The sequence below is a fragment of the Nycticebus coucang genome, chromosome 6 (assembly GCF_027406575.1).
Source record: "Nycticebus coucang isolate mNycCou1 chromosome 6, mNycCou1.pri, whole genome shotgun sequence".
Lineage (NCBI taxonomy): Eukaryota > Metazoa > Chordata > Mammalia > Primates > Lorisidae > Nycticebus > Nycticebus coucang.
In genome coordinates this window covers 106467628-106488651 of record NC_069785.1, presented here as the reverse complement: position 1 = coordinate 106488651, position 21024 = coordinate 106467628, and the positions used below count along the sequence as shown (strand labels likewise).

At 44.9% G+C, this 21024-nt stretch overlaps 1 pseudogene; it reads right to left on the bottom strand.

Annotated features, from left to right (window-relative positions):
- Positions 1-8228: 8228 nt before the first annotated feature.
- Positions 8229-8441, bottom strand: LOC128588192 (60S ribosomal protein L38-like; annotated as a pseudogene).
- Between the last annotated feature and the right edge of the window lie 12583 nt (positions 8442-21024).

Here is a 21024-nt window from a genome sequence, read left to right as displayed (position 1 = left end):
GCTAGTGTAAATCCAGGGAGTAATACTGCCAGTGTGATTTGAGTCCTCACCTTTTTACATGTTTAAATCCAGGAGTAATCCTCTACAGAGTGATCCGAGTCATCTCTTAGCTCTCTGCTTTTGTCAATCCTTCAAGAGTTATCTGAGTCCTCACTTCACCCTCTGCTTTTGTATTACCAGGGATTAATCCTCACAGTGCGATCCGAATCCTCACCTCTGCTTTCTTTGTTTTGTAAATCCAGGGAATAATTCTGTCAGGGTTATCCGAGTCCTCACCTCACCTGTTTGTTAGTGTAAATCGAGGGAGTAAACCTGCCCTGGTGATCCAACTCCTCACCTCACCTTTCTGCTAGTGTGAATCCAGGGAGAAATCCTGCCAGGGTGATCTGAGTCCTCACCTTTCTGCTAGTTTAAATCCAGGCAGTAATCCTCTCCAGGGTTATCCGCGTCTTCTCTTTGCTTTCTGCTAGTGTAAATCCAGGGAGTCATCCTGCCAGGGTGGTCCGAGACCTCACCTTTCTGCTTGTTTAAATCTGGGAAGTAATCCTGTGCAGGGTGATCCAACTCCTCAGTTCGCTTTCTGCTTTTGTTAATATTTGGAATAATCCTGCCAGGGTGATCCGAGTCCTCACTTTGCTCTCTGCTTTTTTATATGCGGGGAGTAATCCTGCAAGGGTGATCTGAATCCTCACCTCAACTTTCTGCTAGTGTAAATCCAGGGAGTAATCCAGCCAGTGTGATCTGAGTCCCCAACTTTCTGCCAGTTTAAATCCAGGGAGTAATCCTCTCTAGGGTGGTCCGAGTCCTCACTTCGCTCTCGGCTTTTGTATATCCAGGGAGTAATCCTCACAGGGTGATCCAAGCCCTCAACTTACCTTTCTGTTAATGTAAATCATGGGATAAATCCTCACAGTGGGATCTGAGTCCTTTCTACGCTTTCTTTTTTTTATATTTATTTATTTTTAGTAAACCATAGCTGTGTATATTAGTATGATCGTGGGGCACCATACACTTGGTTCATAGATCGTTTGACACATTTTCATCACATTAGTTAACATAGTTTTGTAGCATTTTCTTAGTTATTTTGCTAAGACCTTTACATTCCACATTTACTAGGATTCACATATACCCTTGTAAGATGTACCGCAGGTGTAATCCCCTTTCTACGCTTTCTGCTAGTGTAAATACCGGGAGTAATCATGCCAGGGTGATCCGAGTCCTCACCTTTCTGCTAGTTTAAATCCAGTGGGTAATCCTCTCCAGGGTTTTCTGAGTCCTCACTTCACTTTCTGCTTTTGTATATCCAGGGAGTAATCCTCACAGGGTGATCTGAATATTCACCTCAACTTTCATTTCTTCTAAATCCATGGAGTAATCCTCTCCAGGGTGATCTGACTCCTCACTTTGATTTCTGCTTTTGTCAATCCTGGGAGTAATCCTGCCAGGGTGATCCGAGTCCTCACTTCAATCTGTGCTTTTTTATATCCAGGGAATAATCCTCACAGGGTAATCCGAGTCATCACCTCACCTTTCTGTTTTTCTAAATCCAAGTAGTAATCCTGCCAGGGTGATCAAAGTGCTCACCTCACCTTTCTGCTAGTGCAAATCTAGGGAGTAATCCTCACAGTGTGATCTGAGTCCTCTCTACGCTTTCTGCTTGTGTAAATACAGGGAGTAATCCTGTCAGGGTGATCTGAGTCCTCACCTTTCTGCTAGTTTAAATCCATGTAGTAATCCTCCCAGGGTGATCCGAGTCGTCACTTCGCTTCCTGCATTTGTAAATCTCGGGAGTAACCCTGCCAGGGTGATCCGAGTCCTCACCTTTCTGCTATTTTAAATCCAAGGAGTAATCCTCCCCAGGGTGATCTGAGTCCTCACTTAGCTTTCTGCTTTTGTATATCCAGGGAGTAATCCTCACAGGGTGATCCGAATATTCACCTCAACTTTCTTTTTTTGTAAATCCAGGGAGTAATCCTCTACCGGGTGATCTGAATCCTCACTTTGATTTCTGCTTTTGTCAATCCAGGGAGTAATCCTGCAAGGGTGATCTGATTCCTCAGTTCGCTCTCTGTTTCTTTATATCCAGGAAGTAATCCTGCCAGGGTGACCCGATTCCTCACCTCACCTTTCTGCTAGTGCAAATCTAGGGAGTAATCCTGCCAGGTTGATCCAAGTCCTCACCTCAACTTTCTGCTAGTGCACTTCCAGTGAGTAATCCTCAGCAGTGTGATCCCAGTCCTCACCCTGCGTTTTGCTTTGTGCTTCCAGACAGCACTCCTTTCACAGGACAGATTAGACCTCGGGTTCTGTATGGAAGGAGTGTTGTCTCCTTCAAGCTGGCAGAAAGGAGAAATGCAGACTCGGGTGTGTTCGGAGAGGACTGAGGTCTATACTACTTGAAAGATTAGGTGAGGATTTGGGTGCTGTCTCAGAGGCATGACATGTGATTGAACACTGCCCAAATGCACTGTGAGAACTCAGGTGCTCTGTGAAAGGATTGTTTTCTGCATGGACACTAGCAAAAATGAGTCATGAAGACTGGGTGAGAGGTGAAAAGGTGTTTGATTGCACATTAATTCGAAGGAGATTGAGGACTCAGGAAGTCAAAGACAGGGGTCCTGTGTTGCATACTAGGTGAAGGGAGAGTTGAGGACAAGGTTAGCCAATGGCCAATCAACCGTGTGCATTGTGTCTGTGAGATAAGCAGAGCGCCACTACTCCAGCTTATACCCGGCAGTATCCTACTGGCAGAGAAAAGCAGTTTTTTCTCTTAGGTCATGCTATTTAGAGCTATCCATGAATGCCTTTTTTAAAGTTTCACAATACCTTGCTGCCAAGACATTTCATTTCTTTCTTTCTTTCTTTCTTTCTTTCTTTCTTTCTTTCTTTCTTTCTTTCTTTCTTTCTTTCTTTCTTTCTTTCTTTCTTTCTTTCTTCCTTTCTTTCTAAACATGTCAGCATGTTTCAAAGTGCAATGTATTCCAAATAATACTTGGACATATTACTCTCTGTCACATATTACTCTCTGACAATTCCTGCTGAGGCAAAATTAATACATGTGCATCACTGACCAATATAGGTTAATGTGCCTACAGCCACCTCACTATGTGACTAATGTCAGTGAGAACAGGAGTTTAGGCCCGCTCCAGCATATAAGCTGCAGCATGCTTCTCGGAGGGAAAAAGTTTCTTCTACACAAGCACGCATAAGGAGGTACCCGGGAAAGAGTTTTCATAACTTCCACAGCACCTTGCATCACAGAATAGGGTTTCCACAGTGCAAACTCTACCAGGGAATACTTGAATAGTTCATACGTGTAACTCTACATTCCTGCTGAGGGAACATCAATGCATATGTGCTCCTATGCCGGTGTCCCAACTCCATTGCTTCCAAGTGCTCGTCTTCACTGAGAATAGAATTTTGTTCCCCTACTCAAGCATATAACCGGCAGTATGCTTTACAAGCGAGTCCTAACTTTCTATTTCTGACTGTGTGCATCTATACTGGACTCTTTTCCCAGAGCACCACCATCTTCAATATTCCATTTGGAGAGTGTTAATCCAGCCAGCACTCTTCTCTTCATCTTACTGCTACAGTAATCACATAGTGTTACTGCTACTGTACATCCAGTGAGTGATCCTCTTTAGGACGATCCGAGTCCTCACCCCGTCTTTCTGTTACAGCCAGCGATTAATTCTGCCAAGGTTGAGTGAAGCCCTCACCACGCCTTTCTGCTAGTGTAAATACAGGAAGTAATCCTCCCCAGAATGATCCAAGTCCTCACCTCACTTTTCTGCTCGTGTACATCAAGCGAGTAATCTTCTGCAGGGTGACGCCAGTCCTCACTTCGCTTTCTGCTATTGTAAATCCTGGGAGTAATCCTGCCAGGTTGATTCTAGCCCTCACCACGTCTTTCTGCTAGTGTAAATACAGGGAGTAATAATCCCCAGAATGATCCGAGTCCTTACCTCACCTTTCTGCTTGTGTACATCCAGCGAGTAATCCTCTGTAGGTAGATCCCAATACTCACTTCGCTTTCCTCAATTGTAAATCCAGGGAATAATACTCTCCAGGGTGATCTGAGTCCTCTCTATGCTTTCTGCTTTTGTAAATCCTGGGAGTAATCTTGAGAGGGTTATCCAAGTCCTCACTTCGCTCTCTGCTTTTGTATGTCCAGGGCGTAATCCTCACATGTTTGTCCGAGTCCTGATCTTACCTTTCTGCTAGTGTAAATCCAGAGAGTAATCCTCCCAGGGTGATCCAAGTCCTCACCTTTCTGCTACTTTAAATCCAGGGAGTAATCCTCTCTAGGGTGATCTGAACCTGCACTTCACTTTCTGCTTTTGTAATTCTTGGGATTAATCCTGCCATTGTGATCCGAGTCCTCACTTCGCCCTCTGCTTTTGTATATACAGGGAGTAATCCTCACAGGGTGATCCGGGTCATCACTTCACTTTCTGGTTTTGTAAATCCTGGGAGTAATCCTTCCAGGATCATCCGAGTCCTCACTTTGGTCTCTGCTTTTCTATATCCAGGGAATAATCCTCACAGGGTGATCTGAGCCCTCACTTCACATTTCTGTTAGTGTAAATCCAGGAAGTAATCCTGGCAGGGTGATCCGAGTCCTCACTTTGCTCTCTGCTTTTGTATATGCAGGGAGTAATCCTGCCAGGGTTATCCGACTCCTCACCTCACCTTTTGATAGTGTAAATGCAGGAAGTAGTCCTGTCTGGGTGATCCGAGTCCTCACCTTTCTCCAAATTTGAATCAAGGGAGTCATCCTCCCCAGGGTGATCCGAGTCTTGTCTATGCTTTCTGCTAGTATAAATCCAGGCAGTATTCCTGCCAGTGTTATCCGAGTCCTCACATCACCTTTCTGCTATTGCAAATCCAGGAAGTAATCCTGCCAGGGTGATCCGAGTCCTTTCTTCACTTTCTGCTAGTGAAATCCAGAAAGGAAACCTGCCAGGTTTATCCCAGTACTCAGCTTTCTGCTAGTTGAAATCCAGGGAGTAACCCTCACAGGGTGATCGGGGTCATCACTTCACTTTCTGGTTTTGTACATCCTGGGATTAATCCTGCCAGGATGATCCAAATCCTCACTTTGACCTCTGCTTTTGTATTTCCAGGGAGTAATCCTCACAGGGTGATCTAGGCCCTCACTTCACATTTCTGTTGGTGTAAATCCAGGGAGAAATCCTCACTGGGTTATCTGAGTCCACACCTCCCCTTTTGGTAGTGTAAATCCAGGAAGTAGTCCTGCCTGGGTGATCCGAGTCCTCACCTTTCTGCTAATTTGAATCAAGGGAGTCATCCTCTCCAGGGTGATCCAAGTCCTCACTTTGCACTCTGCTTTTGGATATCCAGGGAGTAATCCTCACAGAGTGATCTGAGTCCTCACTTCACTTTCTGATTTTGTAAATCCTGGGAATAATGGTGCTAGGGTGATACGAGTCCTCACCTTTCTGCTATTTTAAATCCAGGGAGTAATCCTCTCCAGGGGGATCCGATTCCTCACTTTGCTTTCTTCATTTGTGAATCATGTGAATAATCCTGCCAGGGTGATCCAAGTCATAACTTCGCTCTCTGTTTTTGTACATCCAGGGAGTAATCCACACAGGGTGATCCGAGACCTCACCTAACCTTTCTGTTTTTGTAAATCCAGGGAGTAATTCTGCCATGGTGATCCAAGTCCTCACCTTACTTTTCTGCAAAAGGAAATGTAGGGAGTAATCCTGCCAGGGTGATCCGAGTCCTCACCTCACATTTCTGCTAGTGTAAATCTAGGGAGTAATCCTGCCAGGGTGATCCGAATCCTCACCTCTCCTTTCTCCTAATGTATTTTCACTGATTAAAGCTCTACAGTGTGATCCCTGTCCTCACCCAACCTTTGTGCTATGTGCATCCAGACAGCACTCCTTTCACAGGACAGATTAGACCTCGGGTTCTCTATGGAAGGAGTGTTGTCTCCTTCCATCTGGCAGAAAGGAGAAATGCAGACTTGGGTGTGTTTGGAGAGGATTGGGGTCTATATGGGCACTACTTGAAAGCTTAGGTGAGGAGTCGGGTGTTCTCACGGAGGAATGCCATGTGATTGAACACTGCACTAAAGCAAGGTGAGAATTCAGGTGCTCTGTGAAAGGATAGCTGTCTGCATGCAACCTAGCAGAAATGAGTCATGAGGACACGGGTGCGAGGTGAAAAAGTGTCTGGTTGCACATTAGGTTGAAGGAGAGTTGAGGACTCAGGAAGTCAAAGACAGGAGTCCTGTGTTGAATACTCAGTGAAGGGATAGGTGAGGACAAAGTTAGCCAATGGCCATTCAACCGTGTGCATGGTGTCAGTAAGATAAGCAGAGCACCACAACTTCACCTTATACCCGGCAGTATCCTTCTGGCAGAAAAAGCAGTTTCTTCTCTTAGGTCATGCTATTTAGAGCTACCCATGAATGCCTTTTTAAAAAATTCACAATACCTTGCTGCCCAGATGGTCCACAGGCACTTTCTTTATAAACATGTCAGCGTGTTTCAAAGTGCAATCTATTCCAAAGAATGCTTGTACTGATCACACGTATTACTCTCTGACAGTTCCTGCTGAGACAACATTAATACATGTGCATCACTGACCAATTTATTAAATGTGCCACAGCCACGGCACTATGTGCCTGATGTCAGTGAGAACAGGAGTTTAGCCCTGCTCCAGCATGTAGGTGCAGCATGCTTCTCAGAGGGAAAAAGTTTCTTCTACTCAAGAATGCTTACGGAGGTTCCCGGGAAGGACCGTTTTCATCTTCCACAGCATCTTGCATCGCAGAACAGGGTTTGGACAGTGCAAACTCTACCAGGGAATACTTGAATAGTTTGTACGTGTAAGTCAACACTCCTGCTGAGGGAACATCAATGCACATGTTCTCCAAAACCAGTGTCCCAAATGCATTGCCTCCAACTGCATGACTTCAGTGACAATAGAATTTTGCTTCCCTACTCAAGCATGGAACCAGCACTACGCTTTGCAAGCGAATCCTAACATCCTATTTCTGACTGTGTACATCCATACTGGACTCTTTTCCCAGAGCACCTACGTCTTCAATATTCGTTTCAGAGAGTGTTAATCCAGCCAGCACTCTTCTCCTCGTCTTACTGCTACAGACATCACTTCGTCTTACTGCTACAGTACATCCAGTGAGTGATACTCTTCTGGATGATCCGAGTCCTCACCGCGTCTTTCTGCTAGGTACAGGCAGCGACAAATACTACCTGTTCTCACTGACATCAGGCACATAGTGCTGTGGCTGTTGGCACATTTAATAAATTGGTCAGTGATACACATGTATTAATGTTGTCTCAGCAGGAACTGTCAGAGAGTAATACGTGCGATCAGTACAAGCATTCTTTGGAATAGAATGATTCGAGCCCACACCATGCCTTTCTGCTAGTGTAAATACAGGGAGCAATCCTGCCCAGAATGATCCGAGTGCTCACCTCAACTTTCTGCTAGTGGACCACCGGCGAGTAATCTTCTGCAGGGTGATCGCAGTCCTCGGTTCACTTTCTGCAATTTTGAATCCAGGGAGTCATCCTGCCAGGGTGATCCTTGTTCTCACTTCCCTCTCTGCTTTTGTATATCCAGAGAGTAGTCCTCACAGGGTGATCCGGCCCCGCCTGGCCCTCTATCTCTCCCGCCTCCCGTGAGGTTGACCAGCAGGAGGGAGCATCATGTCCTGAGGGTGTTGGACTTAGTTTTGCTTCTACTCCCTCTCTGCATCCCCCTTTCCCCACTCTGAAACGAGAGCGGAGGGAGGACAGAGAATGGAGGATGGGGACGAGGGATGGAGGGTGGATGGGCATCCTGGCCATGTGGGTGGCGTGGCTCTCCCACGGGAGAGTCCCCCCCGGGTCGACCAGAAGTCCGGGGCGGGTGTTCAAGCTCCGTTGGAGCTTCTGTCGGTCAACCAGATGTCTCTGTCAGGACTTTGAGAGTTTTTCGATCTGCTGCCGGGAATCCTGCAGCTAGGCAGCACTCATGGACTGTGAGCTCGCAGATAGCTCACCTAGCGGTTTCTTTTTGCCTGCCTGCTCATTTATTCCTTTCTTTATTTATTCGTTCATTCATTTTTCTCCTTCCTTCCACCCTTTTATTTATATATTTGTTTATTTTCATTTTTTATTCATTTACTTATTTTTTTTTTAATTTTTAAAATTTAATAAATTCAAATCAGCATGTCTGCTTCATTTCAGCTCCTTCACTGCCAAACCTCGGGGCTGAGATTGCTTCAGTTTCTCTGCCTTCTCTTTGTCTGTGATGACCAAGGTATACAGGTATCTGCTGCATCGAACTTTAAACATCACATTATCCTTATTTTTCTTGATCTTGACAGACTTGGCATCTTTTCACCTGGCTGTGAGCAGAACGTCCTTGATTTCCTCAACTTTCCGAGGCATGGCGAAGAGTTGTGCAGGTAAGGCACGGACCTTCACAACAAGGAGCAAGAGAAGGCTATTTACTTATTTTCTTTGAGACAGACCCTCGGTTCAAGTAGGTGAGTGTGTGTGTTTCCATCCGTCCATCTGTCTGTCTGTGTGTCTATGTGTCTGTCTGTCTGTCCGTCTGTCCCTCAATCAGGTGGACCAGAAGTCAGAGGCAGGCCTTGGTGCTGGGCCGTGTCCTTCACCGGTGGACCAGATGTCTGTGCTGGGACACTGAAGGTAATTTTGTTCCGTTGGGAGGGAGGACGCACCTGCGGGAAGTGGACAACCGTCGTCCCCCCCGACGCCTCTACAGAGGGCAGCAATAACTCAGTTTGGGTTCTCACCCCACCCCCCTTATTATTTTTTCCTCCCTTTCTTCCTTCCATCCTTGTATTTATGTATTTATTTCTTTTGAGACAGAGTCTCTGCTCAGGGAGGTGTGTGTGTGTGTGCGCACACATGCGCGCCTGGCTCCTTGGCTGCTTGAGCCACAGGCGCTGAGCCTGTTTGCTTATTTTTGTATTCATTCAGTCCTTCATTTCATTTTATGTATATACGTAAAACTCTTTTTCTTTTTCCACGTCTGATGGACAGATGGATGATGTGCTGGCCAACTTTGCACTGGGGAATGTATGCTCTTTCTTTCTTTCTTTCTTTCTTTCTTTCTTTCTTTCTTTCTTTCTTTCTTTCTTTCTTTCTTTCTTTCTTTCTTTCTTTCTTTCATTTTCCTTTCTTTCTTTTTCTCTTTCTTCCTGTCTTCTTTCCTTTCCCTTTCCCTTTCCCTTTCCTTCCTGTTTTTCATTTTTTATTTCACTACCACCCCAACCCCATCAATGTGCCTACCAGGCCGTTGGGTTCCATGGGCCTAGGGGCGTCTCACCTTGCCCAGCCCTCTCTCTCTCCCGCCTTCCATGCGGTCAACCAGCAGAAGAGAGCGTCATGCCCAAAGGGCTTTGGACTTAGTATTTTTTCCGCCCCGGTCCCCCATCCTCCACTATGAACCGACAGCGGTTGGAGGATGGAGGACGGACGGGCGTTCAGGCCTTGGGGGTGGAGTGGCTATCCCGCGGGAGACCCCCTTGGGTCGACCGTGGGTCCGGGGCTGGTGTTGGGGCTCTGTTGGAGCATCTGCAGTTCGACCAGATGTCTCTTTCGGGACTATGAAAATTTTTGGGATCCTGCCACTAGGGGTCGCTGGAGGACCGCACGCTCGCAAATAGCTCACCTAGCAGTTTCTTTTTTCGCCCTGCCCACGCTTCTTCATTTCTTTATTTAAATCTTCATTCATTGATTCTTCTCCTTCCTTCCACCTTCTGTTTCTTTCTTTACTTTTTTTGTTTTTTTCATTTTTTATTTATTTACTTATTTTCTTTGAGTCCTGCATTTCGTTTTATGCATATACGTAAAACTCTTTTTCATTTTCCACATTGGACGGAGGGATAGATGATGTGCTGGTCAACTTTGCACTGGGGTATGTATGCTTTTACTTCTTTCTTTCTTTCTTTCTTTCTTTCTTTCTTTCTTTCTTTCTTTCTTTCTTTCTTTCTTTCTTTTTCTTTCATTCTTTCTTTCTTCCGTTCTCCTTTACTTTCCCTTTCGAATTTCTTCCATTTATTTTTCTTCCCCCACAACCCAATCTGCATGCCTACAGGGTTGCCGGATTCTGCGGTCGCAGCGGCGTCCATCACCATCCAGGCCTCTCTCACTCCCGCCTCCAGTGCCGTCGACCAGCAGGCGGGAGCATCATGCCCTGAGAGCATTGGAGTTCGTTTTCTTTCTGCCCCCATTCCCCATTCCTCGTCCTCCACTCTGAACCAAGAGTATAGGGAGGACAGAGGACGGAGGACAGATTGTCATCTGGGCCACAGTGGTGGTGTGGCTGTCCTGTGGGAGAGCCCCTCGGGTCGACCATTGGTATGCTCTTTTTATTTTCCTTCTTTCTTTCTTTCTCTCTATCTTTCTTTTTCTTTCTTTCTTTCTTTCTTTCTTTCTTTTTTTTTTTTATTAAATCATAACTGTATACAATGATATGATTATGGGGCATTATACACTCACTTCATAAACCATTTGACACATTTTTATCACAGTGGTTAACATAGCCTTTCCGGCGTTATCTCAGTTACTGTGCCAAAACATATACATTCTACATTTACCAAGTTTCGCAAATACCCCTGTAATATGCACCACAGGTGTGATACCACCGATTCCCCTCCCTCTACCCACCCACCCCCTTTCCCACTTCCCCCTATTGTTAAGTTGTAGCTGGGTTATAGCTTTCATGTGATAGCCCCAAATTAGTTTCATAGTAGGGCTGTGTACATTGGGTATTTTTTTTTCCACTCTTGGGATACTTTACTAGGAAGAATATGTTCCAGCTCCATCCATGTAAACATGAAAGAGGTAAAGTCTCCATCTTTCTTTAAGGCTGCATAGTATTCCATGGTATACATATACCACAATTTATTAATCCATTCGTGGATCGATGGGCACTTGGGCTTTTTCCATGACTTAGCTATTATGAATTGGGCTGCAATAAACATTCTGGTACAAACATCATTGTTATGTTGTGATTTTTGGTCTTCTGGGTATATGCCCAGCAGAGGAATTACAGGATTGAATGGCAGATCTATTTTTAGATCTCTGAGTGTTCTCCATATATCTTTCCAAAAGGAATGTATTAATTTGCATTCCCACCAGCAGTGCAGAAGTGTTCCCTTTTCTCCGCATCCACGCCAACATCTCTGGTCTTGAGATTTTGTGATATAGGCTAGTCTCATTGGAGTTAGATGATATCTCAGAGTAGTTTTGATTTGCATTTCTCTGATGATTAAAGATGATGAGCATTTTTTCATATGTCTGAAGGCCGTGCACCTGTCTTCTTCAGAGAAGTTTCTCTTCAAATCCCTTGCCCAGCCTGCGATGGGATCCCTTGTTTTTTTCTTGCTGATGCGTTTGAGTTCTCTGTGGATTCTGGTTATTAAACCTTTGTCAGAGTTATACCCTGCAAATATCTTCTCCCATTCTGAGGGCTGTCTGCTTGCTCTGCTTACTGTGTTCTTAGCTGTGCAGAAGCTTTTTAGTTTGATCAAGTCCCAGTAGTGTATTTTTGAAGCTGCTTCAATTGCCCGGGGGGTTCTCCTCATGAAATACTCACCCAGACCAATTTCTTCAAGGGTTTTCCCTGCATTCTCCTCTAGTATTTTTATAGTTTCATGTCTTAAGTTTAAATCTTTAATCCAATGAGAGTCTATCTTAGTTAATGGTGAAAGGTGTGGGTCCAATTTCAGTCTTCTGCAGGTTGCCAGCCAGTTCACCCAGCACCATTTGTTAAATAGGGAATCTTTTCCCCACTGAATGTTTTTAATTGGCTTGTCAAAAATCAAATAGCGGTAAGTAGCTGGATTCATCTCTTGGTTCTCTATTCTATTCCAGATATCTACTTCTCCGTTTTTGTGCCAATACCATGCTGTTTTGATCACTATCGATTTGTAGTAAAGTCTGAGGTCTGGTAGTGTGATTCCTCCTGTTTTGTTTTTATTTCTGAGTAATGTGTTGGCTATTCGAGGTTTTTTCTGATTCCATATAAAACGAAGTAATGTTTTTTCAAGATCTTTAAAATATGACAGTGGAGCTTTAATAGGGAGTGCGTTGAAATTATATATTGCTTTGGGTAGTATGGACATTTTGATAATGTTCATTCTTCCTAGCCATGAGCATGCTATGTTTTTCCATTTGTTAACATTCTCAGCTATTTCTTTTCTTAGAGTTTCATAGTTCTCCTTATAGAGATCTTTCACGTCTTTTGTTAGGTAAATTCCCAAATATTTCATCTTCTTTGGCACTACTGTGAATGGGATAGAGTCCTTAACAGTTTTTTCAATTTGACTGTTGTTGGTGTATATAAAGGCTACCGATTTATGAATGTTGATTTTGTAACCTGAGACGCTGCTGTATTCCTTGATCACTTCTAGGAGTTTTGTGGTAGAGTCCCTAGTGTTTTCCAGATACACAATCATATCATCTGTGAAGAGCGAGAGTTTGATCTCTTCTGACCCTATATGGATACCCTTGATCGCCTTTTCTTCCCTAATTGCGGTGGCTAAAACTTCCATTACAATGTTGAAAAGCAATGGAGACAATGGGCAGCCTTGTCTGGTTCCTGATCTGAGTGGAAATGATTCCAATTTAACTCCATTCAATATGATATTGGCTGTGGGTTTGCTGTAGATAGCCTCTATCAGTTTAAGAAAAGTCCCTTCTAGACCAATTTTCTTGAGTGTTCTGATCATGAAGGGATGCTGGATATTATCAAAAGCTTTTTCTGCATCAATTGAGAGAATCATATGGTCTTTGTTTTTTAATTTGTTTATGTGCTGAATTACATTTATAGATTTACGTATATTGAACCAGCCTTGACACCCTGGGATAAAACCAACTTGGTCATGATGGATAATTTGTTTGATGTGTTGCTGGATTCTGTTTGTTAGGATCTTGTTGAATATTTTTGCATCTATATTCATTAGTGATATTGGTCTATAATTTTCTTTTCTTGTTGGGTCTTTTCCTGGTTTGGGGATCAGGGTGATGTTTGCTTCATAGAACGTGTTGGGTAGTCTTCCTTCTTTTTCTACATTTTGGAACAGGTTGAGTAATATAGGTACTAATTCCTCTTTAAAGGTTTGGTAGAATTCTGACGTGAAACCATCTGGTCCCGGGCTTTTCTTTTTAGGGAGGTTTTGTATAGTTGATGCTATTTCTGAACTTGATATGGGTCTGTTCAACATTTCCACTTGATTCTGGTTAAGTCTTGGAAGGTGGCGTGCTTCCAAGTATCGGTCTATTTCCTTCAGATTTTCATATTTCTGAGAATAAAGTTTCTTGTAATATTCATTAAGGATTTTTTGGATTTCTGATGAGTCTGTGGTTATTTTGTCTTTGTCGTTTCTGATTGATGATATTAGAGATTTTACTCTTTTTTTCCTGATTAGGTTGGCCAGAGGTTTATCTATTTTATTGACCTTTTCGAAAAACCAGCTTTTTGATTTATTGATCTGTTGTATTATTCTTTTGTTTTCAATTTCATTTAATTCTGCTCTAATTTTGGTTATTTCTTTTCTTCTACTGGGTTTGGGGTTTGAATGTTCTTCCTTTTCCAGTTGCTTGAGATGACCCATTAAGTTGTTAACTTCCTCTCTTTCCGTTCTCTTGAGGAAGGCTTGCAGTGCTATAAATTTCCCTCTTAGAACTGCCTTTGCAGTGTCCCAGAGGTTCTGATAGTTTGTGTCTTCATTGTCATTTTGTTCCAAAAAATTGGTGATTTCTTTCTAAATCTCATCTCTGACCCAGCTATCATTCAGCATAAGGTTATTTAACTTCCATGTTTTTGTATGGGTATGCAGATTCCTGTTGTTACTCAATTCAAGTTTTATTCCATGATGGTCCGAGAAGATGCATGGAATAATTTCTATTCCTTTAAATTTACTGAGGTTAGACTTGTGACCTAAAATGTGATCAATTTTGGAGTAAGTTCCGTGGGCTGATGAGAAGTATGTGTATTCAGTTTTGTTGGGATGAAATGTTCTGTAGATGTCTGCTAAATCTAAATATTGGATGGTTAGGTTTAAATCTAAGATTTCTTTGCTCAGCTTCTTTCTGGAGGATCGATCCAACACTGCCAAGGGAGTGTTGAAATCCCCAACGATTATGGAGCTGGAGGAAATCAAGTTACTCATGTCTGTTAGAGTTTCTCTTATAAATTGAGGTGCATTCTGGTTGGGTGCATAGATATAATAATTGAGATCTCGTCATATTGAGTATTACCCTTAAAAAATATGAAGTGACCATTCTTGTCCTTCCTTACTTTTGATGGTTTAAAGCCTACTGTATCTGCAAATAAAATTGCAACACCTGCTTTTTTCTGATTACCATTTGCCTGAAATATGGATGACCATCCTTTCACCCTGAGTCTGTATTTGTCTTTTAAGTTGAGATGTGACTCTTGTATGCAACAAATATCTGCCTTAAGTTTTTGTATCCAGTCAGCTAACCTATGCCTCTTTAGAGGACAGTTTAAGCCATTCACATTAATGGAGAGTAAGGATAAGTCTGGTGGAATTTTGGGTATCGAGTTTTTCAAAGGTCCAGTGGACATTTTTAATCCTTTCGCCAGTGTGGAAGTTGGAGTTTGATCCGAAGTTTCTGAGTGAGTTTACTTTTGTGGTATAGGATTGGGTTGGTCATTGTGGAGGATAGGTCTGAGAACATCCTGAAGAGCTGGTTTACTTATGGCAAATTTTTTCAACATATGAATGTCATTGAAGTATTTAATTTCTCCATCATAGATGAAACTCAGTTTAGCTGGATACAAGATCCTGGGTTGAAAGTTTTTTTGCTTTAGGAGATTAAAAGTTGATGACCAGCCTCTTTTTGCTTGAAAAGTTTCAGCAGAGAGATCTGCAGTTATTCTAATATTCTTACCTTTGTACGTTATAGTTTTCTTTCGCCGGGCTGCTTTGAGAATCTTCTCTTTCATGTTAACTTTAGTGAAGCTAATTATGATATGTCTGGGAGATGGCTTATTGGGGTTGAATCGTGCTGGGGTTCTGAAGCTGTCTGCTATCTGAATTTCAGATTCTTTAGGCATGTCTGGAAAATTTTCTTTCATAATTTCATGTAGAAGGGCCTCTGTGCCCTTGGCTGCCACTTCATCAGTCTCCGAAATTCCTATAACCCTTATGTTATTTTTTTTCGAATTATCTGAGTGCTCTCTGAGTGAGTGATCCGTTATTGCTCTCCATTTCTCTTCCTCTTTGAGAGATTGGGAGCGTTCGAAGACTTTATCTTCAATGTCAGAAATCCTTTCTTCTGCTTGCTCCATTCTGTTACTGAGGGATTCTACTGTATTTTTCATATCTTTGAGGGCTGTAAGTTCTTGTTTCAGTGTGTCTAAGTCTTTGGTGGTTTTGTCTTTAAATTCGTTAAATTCTTGAGACAATTTTTGAATTTCTCCTCGAATTCCTAATTCCATTTTATTAATCTTGTCTGCAAACCAAATTCTGAATTCGACTTCTGACATCTCAGCCAGTTGTTTATGAATGGGATCTTCAATCACATCTGCCGTATCTTTTCTTGGGGTGTTGATCTATTCTGGTTATTCATGTTACCAGAGTTTTTCCACTGATTCTGCCCCATGGTTTACTCCCTTTGGTTTTTCCCCTGGGGTTTTATCAAGGGCCCGTACAGTGTTGTTGTCTGAGAAACTGGGGCCCTGTCTGGTGTGGTGGAGCAAAGTGGTTCTGTCTTGTTTTCAGCTGGTTTCTGTTCGATCCTATTGCAACTTCTACTCTGGCTTGAAGTCTCAGCTGTGTGGAAAAATCAGCAATTAAGTCACCCCGCCTGCCCACCTCTGGCCCCAGTTGGAAAAGGAGAATCAAACCTTCCTACAATCGCACACCCAGGGCACCACCTGAAAAGTCCTCAGTCTATTAGCCCACTTCCAAAGGTCCGAATCAACTGTCTCAATGGGCAGTTGTCTCGGGTGGAAGGGTTCAAGAGGTCTCTGGGAACTGGATCACAGGGGCCTGGTGACTCCTCTGACACAGCTCACCCCAGTGCAGCGTGGAGTCAGGAGGAGCCACCCCGCAAACAGAGCAGTCTGGGAAGGTTGACGTCTCCTTCCCCACTTTGCCCCTCCGTCGGACCCAGTCACTGGTATCTCTGCAGATGGCTAACCCAGTTGCCTGCAGTGAGCAGACACTCCAGGGCTTTGCACCTGCCTGAATCGCAAGGAAGTCTGCCAGGCCCCCGCAGACTGCCGCTATCTAGCAGGAGGAGATGGGGCCTGACATCTTTGAGTGTTTGATGCAGGTGATGGGAAGGAGGTGTTCACTCAGGCTTAGCCCCGTCCCTGATGGATGCTGCTAACAGAACAGAACAGAACAGAACAGAACAGACAACTTTGTGAGGTTCTGTCTCTGTTCCTGTCGTCGCCTACAGGAGACGGGCTGTTTTGATTTCAAACGTCTTTGCTGCTGGAGAATTGCGTCTGAACACCTCTCTGGGTCGGCCCTGCCCTGGAGGCTTCTGGGTTTGTGAGCCATGTCACCGGTGGCCTCCTCTGGTTGCCCAGGGAGACAGGGGGTGTGGCCTCAGAATATCCAGAAGTGAGCGTTCTGCCGTTAAAGAAAAAACGGCTGTTGATTTACCTCCAGGGTACTGCTGCTCTGGTGTGGGCACTCAGGCGACCCTTTTCTCCTCTGTCCCGCGCCCCAGAGTCAGCACTGAGCGGCCGCAGTTTGTGCTGGGTCCACACCCCTTAAGAGATCCCCCAAGAATCAGAACTCTTGGGGGATGGGCCCCCAGACCCCAATTGGGAGTGGGGCGGGGGGAAGCTAGAGTTTCATTCAGTTTCACGCAATACTACGGTCCGGGGAGGGCTCCTGCACTGCACCGCAGGAAATGCCGCCAAGGCTTGATTTCCCCTCAGCAGAGTGCCCTCTCCTCGCTCACGTATCCCGGAGTCAGCGCTGACCTGACGCAGCTCAGGCACTGTGCACTCCCCTCGAGAAATCACCCAAGGAGCCGAACTCCTGGGGGATAGGCCCTCAGACCCCGAGTGAGAGTAGGGGTTCTCAGCTCTCAGCGGGGAGGCCAGAGTCTGATTCAGTCTTGGGCCCCCTATGCCCGGGGAGGGTTGGTGCACTGCACCGCAGGGAAGTGCCGCCAAGGCTTGATTTCCCCTCAGCGGAGTGCCCTCTCCTCGCTCACGTGTCCCAGAGTCAGCGCTGACCTGACGCAGCTCAGGCACTGTGCACTCCCCTCAAGAAATCACCCAAGGAGCCGAACTCCTGGGGGATAGGCCCTCAGACCCCGAGTGAGATTAGGGGTTCTCAGCTCTCATCGGGGAGGCCAGAGTCTGATTCAGTCTTGGGCCCCCTATGCCCGGGGAGGGTTGGTGCACTGCACCGCAGGGAAGTGCCGCGAGGCGTGACTCCCCCTCAGCCCGGTGCCCTCTCCTCACTCGGTGCGCCTCAGAGTCAATGCTGACCAGTCGCAACTCGGGGACTGTCCACTCCCCTTGAGAAATCACCCAAGGATCCGAAGTTCTGGGGGACAGGCCTCCAGACCTCAGTGGGGGGGAGGGGAGCGCCGGGGATTCAGGGTTGCCGGCAAAGGATTCCCAAAGTTTTATTCAGCCCTATGTCCGGCAGGAGAACGCCACGGCACCCCAGTAGGGGAGGTAGGTCCAGTTTTTAGAAGGTCTCTCCCGTGGAGTGGAGTGGGAGGGGCTTTAATTTCTGCCCGCTTGTTCAATTGTGGGGCTCTTGAGCCGGTCTCATGGGGGAGGGGGACTCCCGTCTGCTTGGTGGTGGATTTTGTACCTTTTGTTTGCGTCCTTGTGATCACAACTTGCCTCAGCGGTGTTGATGTGCGTTCTTCAGCCTTCTCTCTTGGTGAGGCTCAAGTCCACCAGGATACTTACTAAATTCCTGTCCCTTAACTCTCCTTCTGGACGGGAGCCTTTGTTGAAAGCTGGCTTCAGTCCGCCATCTTGTCTCCCCCCCAAAACCTTTCTTTCTTTTTCTTTCTTTCTTTCCTTCGTTCTTTCTTTCTCCTTTCCTTTCCATTTCCATTTTTTTTTCATTCCCCCAAAACTGCATCCGCTTGCCTACAGGGCCACCGGGTTCCACAGGCACATCGGTGTACTGCCCAGCCAGGCCCTCTCTCTCTCCCACCTCCAGTGCGGTCGACCAGCATGTGGTAGCGTCATGCCCCGAGGCTGTTGGACTTAGTATTTTTCCACTCCGCTCCCCTTCACCCACTGTGAAAGGAGAGTGGAGGGAGGACAGAGTATGGAGGACAGGGGACAGAAGGGCATATGCTCTTTCTTTCTTTCTTTTTTCTTTCTTTCTTTCCATTTTCTTTCGTTTTTTCTTTCTTCCTTTCTTCATTCCTTTCCCCATTCCTTTCCCTTGCTCTTTCACTTTCCTTCCTTTCTTTTTTTTTTTTCGCTTCCTCCCCAACCCCATCCACATGCCTAACGGGCTGTCAGGTTCTGCGGGTGCAGTGGCGTCGACGCACTTCCCAGCCCTCCCTCTCTCCTGCCTTCCATGCGGTTGACCACCAGAAGAGAGTGTCATGCCCACATGGCTTTGGACTTAGTATTTTTATCGCCCCCATCCACTGTAAACAACTCTGAACTGAGAGCGGAGAGAGTACGTAGGAAGGAAGTCGGAAGACGGATGGGCGTCCGGGCCTCGGGGGTGGCGTGGTTCTCCCACGGGAGAGCCCCTCGTGTCCACCATTGGTCTGGGGCAGATGTTGGCACTCCGTCGGGGCATCTGTGTGTCGACCAGATGTCTCTGTTGGGACTTTGAAAATTTTTCCATCTGCTGCTGGGGCGGTGTGCCCTTCCTCCAAAGATAGCTCACCTCACGGTTTCTTTTTGGCCCAACCGACTTATTTATTTTTTCTTTCTTTCTTTCTTTCTTCGCATCTGTGCATTTACCACATGTCTCTGTCAGGACGTTGAAAATTTTGGGAATCCTGCATCTAGGGGTCACTCACAGACCATGCACTCGCAAATAGCTCAAGTAGTGGTTTCTTTTTGCCCCCGCTTATTTATTTCTTTATTTATTTCGTCGTTCATTCATTCTTCTCCTTCCTTCCACCATTTCATTTATTCATTTATTTTGTTGTTTATTTTCATTTTTTATTTATGTACTTATTTTCTTTGAGTCCTTCATTTCATTTTATGTATAAATGCAAAACTCTTTTTTTTTTCCACATCTGATGGATGGACAGACGATGTGCTGGGCAACTTTGCACTGGTGTATGTATGCTCTTTCTTTCTTTTTTCTTTCTTTCTTTCTTTCTTTCTTTCTTTCTTTCTTTCTTTCTTTCTTTCTTTCTTTCTTTCTTTCTTTCTTTCTTTTTTTATATATTTTTTCTTTCTTTCTTCCTTTCTCCTTTCCCTTCCCTTTGTTTGTCACGTTCCTTCTTTTCTTTCTTTTTTATTTTTTCACTTCCCTCCAAAACCCATCCACATGCCTACTGGTCCACCAGGATCCATGGGCGCAGCAATGTCCAGCCCTGCCCAGCCCTCTCTCTCTAGCGCCTCACATGCAGTTGACCAGCTGCCGTGAGCATCATGGCCTATAGGCATTGGAATTATTTTTTTTGTCGCCCCTGCCCCGGTCGAAGGGGCAGAGCGAAGGAAGAAGGACGCCCTTCCGTCCTTCTGTGCCACAGAATTGACATGGTTCTCTCCCGGGAGAGCCCCTTGGGTTTACCAGAGTGCCGGGTTGGATGTTGGTGTTCCGTCAGGGTGTCTGCAGGACGACCAGAAGTCTCTGTCTGGACTTTGAAAATTTTTCCATCTGCTGACAGGGATCCTGCTGCTAGGGGGTGCTCGTGGACCATGCTCTCGCAGAGTGCTGGGGGTATGCCGCGGTGCACCCCTTCTCCGAGGATAGCTCACCTCGTGGTTACTTTTTACCACCCCTCATTTATTCTTTCTTTCTTTCTTTCTTTCTTCCTTCCTTCCTTTCTTCCTTTCTTTCTTTCTTTCCTTCTTTCTTTCTTCACATTTGCAGGTTGACCACACGTCTCTGTTGGAACTTTGAAAATTTTTTGGATCCTGAGTCAAGGGGGCGCATGTGGACTGAATGCTTGCGGACCGCGCTCTTGCGGACAGCACGCTCGCAAATAGCTCACCTAGTGTTTTCTTTTTGCCCCCGCCCCCGCTTATTCATTTCTTTATGTATTACTTTGTTCATTCATTCTTCTCGTTCCTACCACCATTTTAGTTATTTATTTATTTTTTTGTTTATTTTCATATTTTATTTATTTATTTATTTTCTTTGAGTCCTTTATTTCATTTTAAATATAAACACCTCTACAGGGGGCTGCAATAACTCCACTTAGGTTCTCACCCCACCCCCCTAATTATTTTTTCTTCCCTTTCTTCCTTCCATCCTTGTATTTATGTATTTATTTCTTTTGAGACAGAGTCTCTGCTCAGGGAGGTGTTTGTGTGTGTGTGCACATGTGCGCGTCTGGCTCCTTGGCTGCCTGAGCCACAGGCGCTGAGCCTGTTTGTTTATTTTTGTATTCATTCAGTCCTTCATTTCATTTTATGTTTGAACATAAAACTCTTTTTCTTTTTCCATATCAGATGGACGGATGGACGGTGTGCTGGCTAACTTTGCACTGGTGTATATATGCTCTTTCTTTCTTTCTTTTTTATTCTCTTTTCTTCCACCATTTTAGTTATTTATTTTGTTGTTTATTTTCATTTTTCACTCATTTTCTTTGAGTCCTTCATTTCATTTTATCTATAAATGTAAAACTTTCCATGTCGGACGGTCGTTGTGCTGGCCAACTTTGCACTGGTGTATGTATGCTCTGTCCTTATTTTTCTTTCTTTCTTTCATCCTTTCTCCTTTCCTGTCCCTTTCCCTTTCCTTCTTTTCTTTCTTTTTTTTTTGCTTCCCCCCTCAACCCCATCCACGTGCCTACCAGTCTGCCAGGTTTCGCTGGTGTGGCGATGTCAAGC